Here is a 7,242-nt window from a genome sequence, read left to right as displayed (position 1 = left end):
GCCCTGGGCCCTGGGTCCTGGGTCCAAGGTCCGAGGAGTCTCGGATGTGGGAGCGCTGTCCCCAAGGGCTGGCTTCGGGACGTTCTCTCTCACTTCCTCGGAGCATCTGAGGCCGGTGTTTCCAAGCCCACCGTGGCCCAGACGGACACACAGAACCCTTCGACCGCTCTGACATGTGCACCCTCTACCCCGACCACACCGCTTTCTCCCACACCTCCGAAGATGAAATGGCTTCTGTGGCTGACTGCAGGACTGTCTCCTTAGGACACTAAAAGGGCCGAGGGGGCTGGGAGCCAACGGCAGGAAGAGCTGGTGCTGAACTTTCTCATAGGATGTTGCCTGGATTTCAAATCCGCAGGAACCTGCTACCCTCTGCCTCCCCAGCTTCACTTGGCAACGCTCCCCCCGCCCCAGGGGAGGCAAGACTGCGAAGAGTTCTGAGGCTCAGAGCCGGCAGTCAGATGGCCTCCTGCTCCCAGGATGCACAGACGGCCCCCACGGGGGAGCTGACCCTGACAATTGGGCCTCAAAGGCCAGAACAAGGCACCAGGGAGTGGAATGCTCTGCATGCCTCCAGAAGGGGGCGACCGAGGCCCCCTCCTCGCCTCCATCCTCTGCCTGTGCTGGGACACCTTCCTCTCACTAAAATGGAGATGGCCCCTTGGACAAACTGCCTGATTGTTTGGTTCTGAGGCCTGGTTTGCTCTTAATTCCTAGATGGACTCCTCGGACCTTAACCCTTTTCCTGAGCTTTCTTTACTGCACTGGAGTTCCAACTCCCTTTGAGTTGAGTGAGGGGGTGGGCGGGTCGGGGGGAGGGGGTTTGCTTTTGTTTTGTGGTTTGTTTTTTCTGTTGTTGTTTTGTTTTCGTTTTCGTTTTGCTGATTGGTGCATATCCAGGTACTACCTTCAAGACCTTTGACGTGGGGCTCTCTCTCCTGACCACCATGGAAAGTGTCTGCCAGTTCCTGAGGGTGGGCTCTCCCTTGTTTCTAAGGGAGCCAATCTGTTTCCTGCACTTCAAGAAGAATCAAAATGTTCCTGAATTTCAAATACCTCATGCAAAATGGTCTCCTGAAATAAGGGAAAAAAAACAAAAAACAAAACACAAACTTTGAAAATCTTAATGTTGAAGTTCGCAATGCCGAAAGGTTTCTGTCTTAAAAAAAAAGAGAAAAATCCTTATCAGTTTTGCCCCTCAGGCAGTCAGCTCCGTGCAGAACCCCGTTCTGCGTTACCTCTCACATATCTCCAGGCGGCTTTACCTCCAGAGCCTCTAAAGCTAGAGTAACTTTTTTTTTTCTTTGCAGCGAAACTCCATTTTGACAAAAGATGAATTTGGATATTTATTTCCTTTCTTTTTGGGAAATGAGAGGTTAGAAGCAAAACAAGCTGAAGGAGAATCACACGCATCCACAGACACCACACGGCGGCCAGGGCCCCCCCCCCCGGCCCCCCCCCCCCGCATGGGGGTCCCCTTCCGGTTGTGGTGGCCTCTCTGGACAGGCAAGGGGAGTCAACGCCGTTGAGGATGAAGACGACATCTGCGACACCGAGGCTGTCATTTGTTTTTCTCTGAAGTGCCTGAAGGTAGGAAGGGGCCCGTGGCTGGGACCCACTGGGCCCCCGTGCCCCCGCCGCCGCGGCCCTGCACGCATCGCTGGCCAGGAAGGCCTTCCACGCGGGACGGTGGGACTGCACAAATCCAGACGTGCTTCCTTCCCCGACGCAGTCCGCTCCCCGGAGCCACGGGCCCCGCCTGCCCTGCGCCCCTCGCCCCCTCCCACCACAGAATCTAAGACCTTTCAGCCGGCCGAGCCAGGGGCGGGGGTCCCCAGCAGATGCCTTCCGCGGCCACCAGGCCCCATGGCCTAAAGGGCTCCCAGGGCAACTTTACTCCCCGCCACCCGTGACGTCGAGGGAGCTACATTCCACAAAGTGCTGGCACTTACACCCGGAACCCGGAAGGCGGTGGACCCGTGTATAGGGTGGTGACCTCCCATTACGAGCGATGTCATGGTTTGGAATGTTCATTATCGCCAAGGACCCGGTTAGAGGTATAAAGACCTTTTTTTCACTGTTACCTAATTTTTTTTTTTTCCCTATTACGTTTTGGGTTTTTTGTTTTTTGTTGTTGGTTTTTGTTTTGGTTTTGTTTTTTTTTTTTTCTTTTTTTTTTTTTTTGGTGTGTTGTACAGCAGTATAATTTTTCACTTATTTATTCCATCAAGTAGATATGGTTTGTACAATGTACAATGGTTCCATTTCAGAAAATAAAAAAAATTCAAATCATGACCACCACGTGATTCTGTAGCATTATAATAATAAATGTGATGGATGGTGAGAAGGTCCTGCACTGGTGCTGGCCTCTCCTGACCACCTGTGTGGCCCTGACTTTGTGTGGGACACTGAGCTCCTTGCAGGCAGGGACTGTCAACTCCCACGGTCGTGTTAGCTACCATCACGAAGCACGGGCTGGGTACTCTGGGCAGGTGTTGGAGACCACCCTGTTGAGGTGAGAACACAGCCCGTTGCATAGCCAGGCAGAGCCCTTCTGGAAAAGCCACACCTGCTCCCTGGTCAAGGGCACCAGCTTGCTATGTCCCTGACTTTGGGAGGCTGTGACTCATGGCAGGGGCTCTGAGGGGTCAGCTTAGGGGTGGATTGTAACTTTTTCTTGACTTGTCTTAACTAAGTGACTTGTGGCCAGGCCAGAGCCAGAGCCTTCCCAAGGCCCATCCCTCTCCCAGCAGCGGGGGCACTTCTCTCCCTCAGCTCAGACTCCCTCCCCGGAGTTGACTATTCCTTTTTGGGCCTGTCTCACTGCCTCATCTTACACCTGAAACCTGAACTTGGCTGAGCCGCCTGCAAGGGGTATGTGTGTGTAGGGGGTAAGATTATGGTTTAACCAGGCCCGCCAAGACTCACCATGTTGACCCACCTGGAAGCAAATGTTCTCTCCTTTGTTTTGTCTGCCTCTCCTCCCCACCCCACCCCCTCCTTTTTAACATGTTCTAGTGTTTTTCCCAGGAGTGATTACGCAGCAAAATAAACTCCTGAACTCCGATAGAGAAAGTTCAACTTGACAAAACAGAAATCACAGGAGCCTTGTTTGCTCAAGCAAAACTTCAGCTCACGCCCTTTGGCTCCCTCCTTTGATGTCTTCTCTGTGTATCTGCATCTCTGTCCTGGAAGAAGGTCCTTCCAGACTTGTCTCTCTGGCTCTACCACCCTTGTCTCCAACAACCTCCCCGCCATTATGTTTCTCAGTCATTCTCTTTCTGTCTGGGCTTCCCTATCGCTTCCGGCTTCCTGTCCGTGTGTGGAACTCTCTGACTTGCTCTCATGTGCCATTAATCTTGTGCACGAGCAGTCGTGCCCAAGAGCTGGAAATGTAGGCTTTGCAGGTGTTCCTGTGAGCATCCTGTGTGTGCTGGGCCCTGGGCAGCAGTGACTCAAGCTTGAGCCTTTCCTTCAAGGCAAAAAAAAAAAAAAATGAGCCGGTGCCAGGATGGCCAGCACAGTTTGGAATTAGGGGACGTGCATTTCGATGAGGGGTCGGCATCAGGGAGGCTTCTGGGCGGAGAGAGTCCATGCATGGGGCTAAGAAGGTCGTTTTTCCTTGATGCTATGGAGTAGGTGGGAGGCTTCTGCACCAGGGCCCTGCTGGAACAGGGATGGTATTTCCAGGGAATGGCATGGATTGGAAAAAGCCAGACTAGAGGTGAGGCAAAGCAAGCAGGGAACTGGGGCGATAGGCCATGCAGGAGGCTGGGAGTTGACAAGGCCCAGTATTCCCAGGCAATCAACACTGCAGCCCGGTGGGGTGGAGTCAGGTGGGCTGGAAGGGGCAGGTAGGGAAACTCACGTCCAGGTCTTAGCCCAGACTAAAGCAACGCGGTCCTGGAGGTCCACAGTCAAGACCAAGGAGGGATTGCAGACCTTCAAGGCCAAGTCTAACCATCCCCCTTCGCCGGGTGAGGAATGCTTTATTTCTCTCTAGAGGTTCATAGAAGACACCTTGCTCTTTGCTGGTTGCATTCTCCTCTTCTGCCAGTAGGGGTCACTCCTGCCCTCTCAGTCCCTAGGCCAGCCTGGTGTTGTAGGCAGGTACCAGCAGCATGGTCCCTCCCCCCACCAGGGTTGGTTCAGGGATGATCACATGGGCCAAGGTTGCCCAGTGAGAGTCAGCTCTGGGATTTCTGTGGGAACTGCTGGGAACGGGTCCTCCCAAAGTATTCACTAGGGAATTCCCTAAAGGGCCACCTCTGCTGCAACGTTGGGAGAGTCCCGCTTGAGAATGAAGCGAGCACTAGTACAAGTTGAAAGGGGGAGTTCAAGGGGCACCTGGGTGGCTCAGTCATTAAGCGTCTACCTTCAGCTCAGGTGGTGATCCCAGGGTCCTGGGATTGAGCCCCGCATTGGGCTCCCTGAGCAGCAGAAAGCCTGCTTCTCCCTCTCCCACTCCCTCTGCTTGTGTTCCCTCTCTTGCTGTGTCTCTCTCTGTGTGTGTCAAATAAATAAATTAAATCTTAAAAAGGAAGAAAGAAAGATAGGAAAGAAAGAAGGGAAGAGAGAAAGAAAGAGAGCAAGGAAAGAAGGAAGAAAGGAAAAAAGAAAAGAAAAAAAGAAAGATGAGGAGTTCGAGCTTCCAGAGAGCTGCATTTAACCACTTGGCCCCAGCCAGCCTTGAAGCCGGCCGCCTCCTGAACTTCTCAATCCTGTGAGTCAATGAATGCCCTTGCTGGTTTAGGTCCATTTTCCCTGGGTCTTTTCCCACATGAGCACCCCCCACCCTGTCGTCTGTCCCAGGGCTTGGAGCATCACCTGGATGAATCCAGAAGGAGGGGTGGTTAGCCCTACGGTAGCTCTGACTCCTGAGACACTCTCTTTTCCCCCTCACAACTTCCCCTTTTAATGCTCCCATGTGATAAGGACTTAGATGATTCACCGAGCTGAGGAAAAGGATATAAACAGGATAACACAGACCCGTTTTGGACTTCTGAAACAGCCACTGCTGTCACCCTCAGAGCTCCAGCACTTCAGAGCTATGTCACCCCAGGTAAGTGTCTTAACCTCTCTGGGCCCTCATTTCCTCATCTTGTAACATGGAAGAATAATAGTGCCTACTCAGGTTGTTGCAAGGATTAAATGAATTAATACAGGTGAAGGGCTTGGGACAGGTCCTTGCACATAGGAAATCTCAATAAATGGTAGCTGCTACTATTATTGCTATTATAGTTACTATCTTCGATCACGTCTAGACTGCGGGAGTTCCACTCCTAGAGAACGAGGCACAGGGAAAGGCAAGAATTGCGTACCTCCGGCTGCTTTGGGCTTGCCTTCTGAGTTATGCTTGACTCTCTGAAGACCAGCCTTTTCCCTCAAATGACTGACCCTGGGGTCATCCACCCAGAGTCATCAATGGCCTGAATCGTGCCTTGAAGGATGAGTAGAAGGGTGTCAGGAAACAGGAAGAAGGGAAGACACTCCTGGCTGAGGAGATGAGGACATATTCCTGTTGCGCTTGCTGGCTGCTCAGTAAAGCAGACCCAAGTGGGGAGCTTCAGGGGCCCGGGGTCTCAGAAGAGCAGCCCACTGGGGACTCAGTTCTCCAGGCTTCCTTCTTCACCCCTGTTCTTCCTCCACAGGCTCTTGAGAAAAGAGCCTCTGGGGAGCAAGGACCAGGATGTGGCGTCAGGCCTGTGGGTCCTGACTCCCCTTCCAGGATACCCCTGGGATGCTGGTGCCCATGGAGGCTCTGGGTGACTCGAGGCCAGGGGCTTTCTCTCCTCAGATAGGAATATTGGCAGGAAGAACCGTTTGCTTTGCACCAAAGGATCTCAAGAGACTCTTCTAATTCCTGCCCTTTTCTGCCTCAAGGCTCCCTTGGTAATGAGCTCATTTGACCTCTGTGCCCCCTGGGATGATAGTTTAGAGCAGAGACCAGCCTCCCCATTATGCAGATAGGAAAACTGGGGCCAGGGAAGGACCTGAACACAGACTCAGTGAAGGAGGCTTTGGAATTCAACCTTTCACTAGGCGAGGGCTCAGCAAATCCAGCCCACCGCCTGTTTTTGTAAATAAAGTTATTACTGGAGCACAGCCATGCGTGTTCATTTACACATCATCCCGGGACGCCTTCACAAGACAACAGCAAAGGTGAATCGTAGCTACAGAGGCTGTATGGTTGGCAGAGTAAAAAATACTTAGTATCTAGCCCTTTATGGGAAAAGTCTGCCAACCCTGGCGGTCGATCACACTTTCCCACAGAAACAAGGTGTAGATAAAAGAACAAGAAAATTCATGCCCTACTATGTGCCCGGCACTAACAAGGCTTTCCTGATGTGTTAATCACCACGTAAAGGTGTAGCTCCTTGAACTTGCGCACACTGAATACACCTGCCTAACCGCCCCCCTCTGACTCTCCCAGTCACTACCCCCCAAAGGGCAACCACTCTCCCTACTTCCCTTTGCACAGGTGTGTTTTGCCTGGTTTTGACATTTCCGTTCGTGGAGTCACAGGATGTGCTCCTTTGTATCCACTCTATGCCATGTTTGTGAGCTTTTAACAATACGGTTGCCCATCACTGGAGTCCATTCTTGCTAGAGAAGATGCCCTGGGGTGAAGACACGACAAGGTACTTACCCATTCTCCTGCTGCTGGCCACTTGGTCTGTTTCCAGTTTCCATGGAGTGAGAGGACTATGCAAGATAGTGGACCCACATTACCTCGTCTCAGCCTGGCCTCAACCCTGACAGGGGGACCCCTGCGTAGCCTCATTTGGAAGATGTGCAAGTCTGGAGACACGGCCGGTGTGGAAAGCTTTGGTAACGTGGTACTTGTGGTCCTGGCTCTCTGGCTTCCTTATTAGATTCTGCTTTGAAATCCCACTGTGACTACACACTGCAGGATTCCATTTGCACGAACTTTCTAGAAAAAGCAAAACTCTGGTGACTGAAGGTAAAGCCTGGGCTGTCAGAGACTGGGAGCAGCAAGGATGGACTGCAAAAGGGCAGGCGGTGATGGAAATATTCTAACAGTGGATGGCCGGCAGGATCACACAGCTGTGTTTCTTTAAAGCTGATCTAGCTCTGTGCTTCTAGTGGGTGAAATCGTATGGGATGTAAGTTATACCTCAATAAGGCTGTTCCCCCAAAATTCCAAATTCACACTCATCTGTTTCTTTGTGCATGCACACGCACGCGCACACACACACACACAGACGCCGCCCCCCCGCC

This window comes from Enhydra lutris, unplaced genomic scaffold, assembly GCF_002288905.1.
Source record: "Enhydra lutris kenyoni isolate GAN:26980312 unplaced genomic scaffold, ASM228890v2 scaffoldscaffold46, whole genome shotgun sequence".
NCBI lineage: Eukaryota > Metazoa > Chordata > Mammalia > Carnivora > Mustelidae > Enhydra > Enhydra lutris.
The sequence above is the reverse complement of the archived record's forward strand: the minus strand, read 5'-3'. Positions refer to the sequence as shown.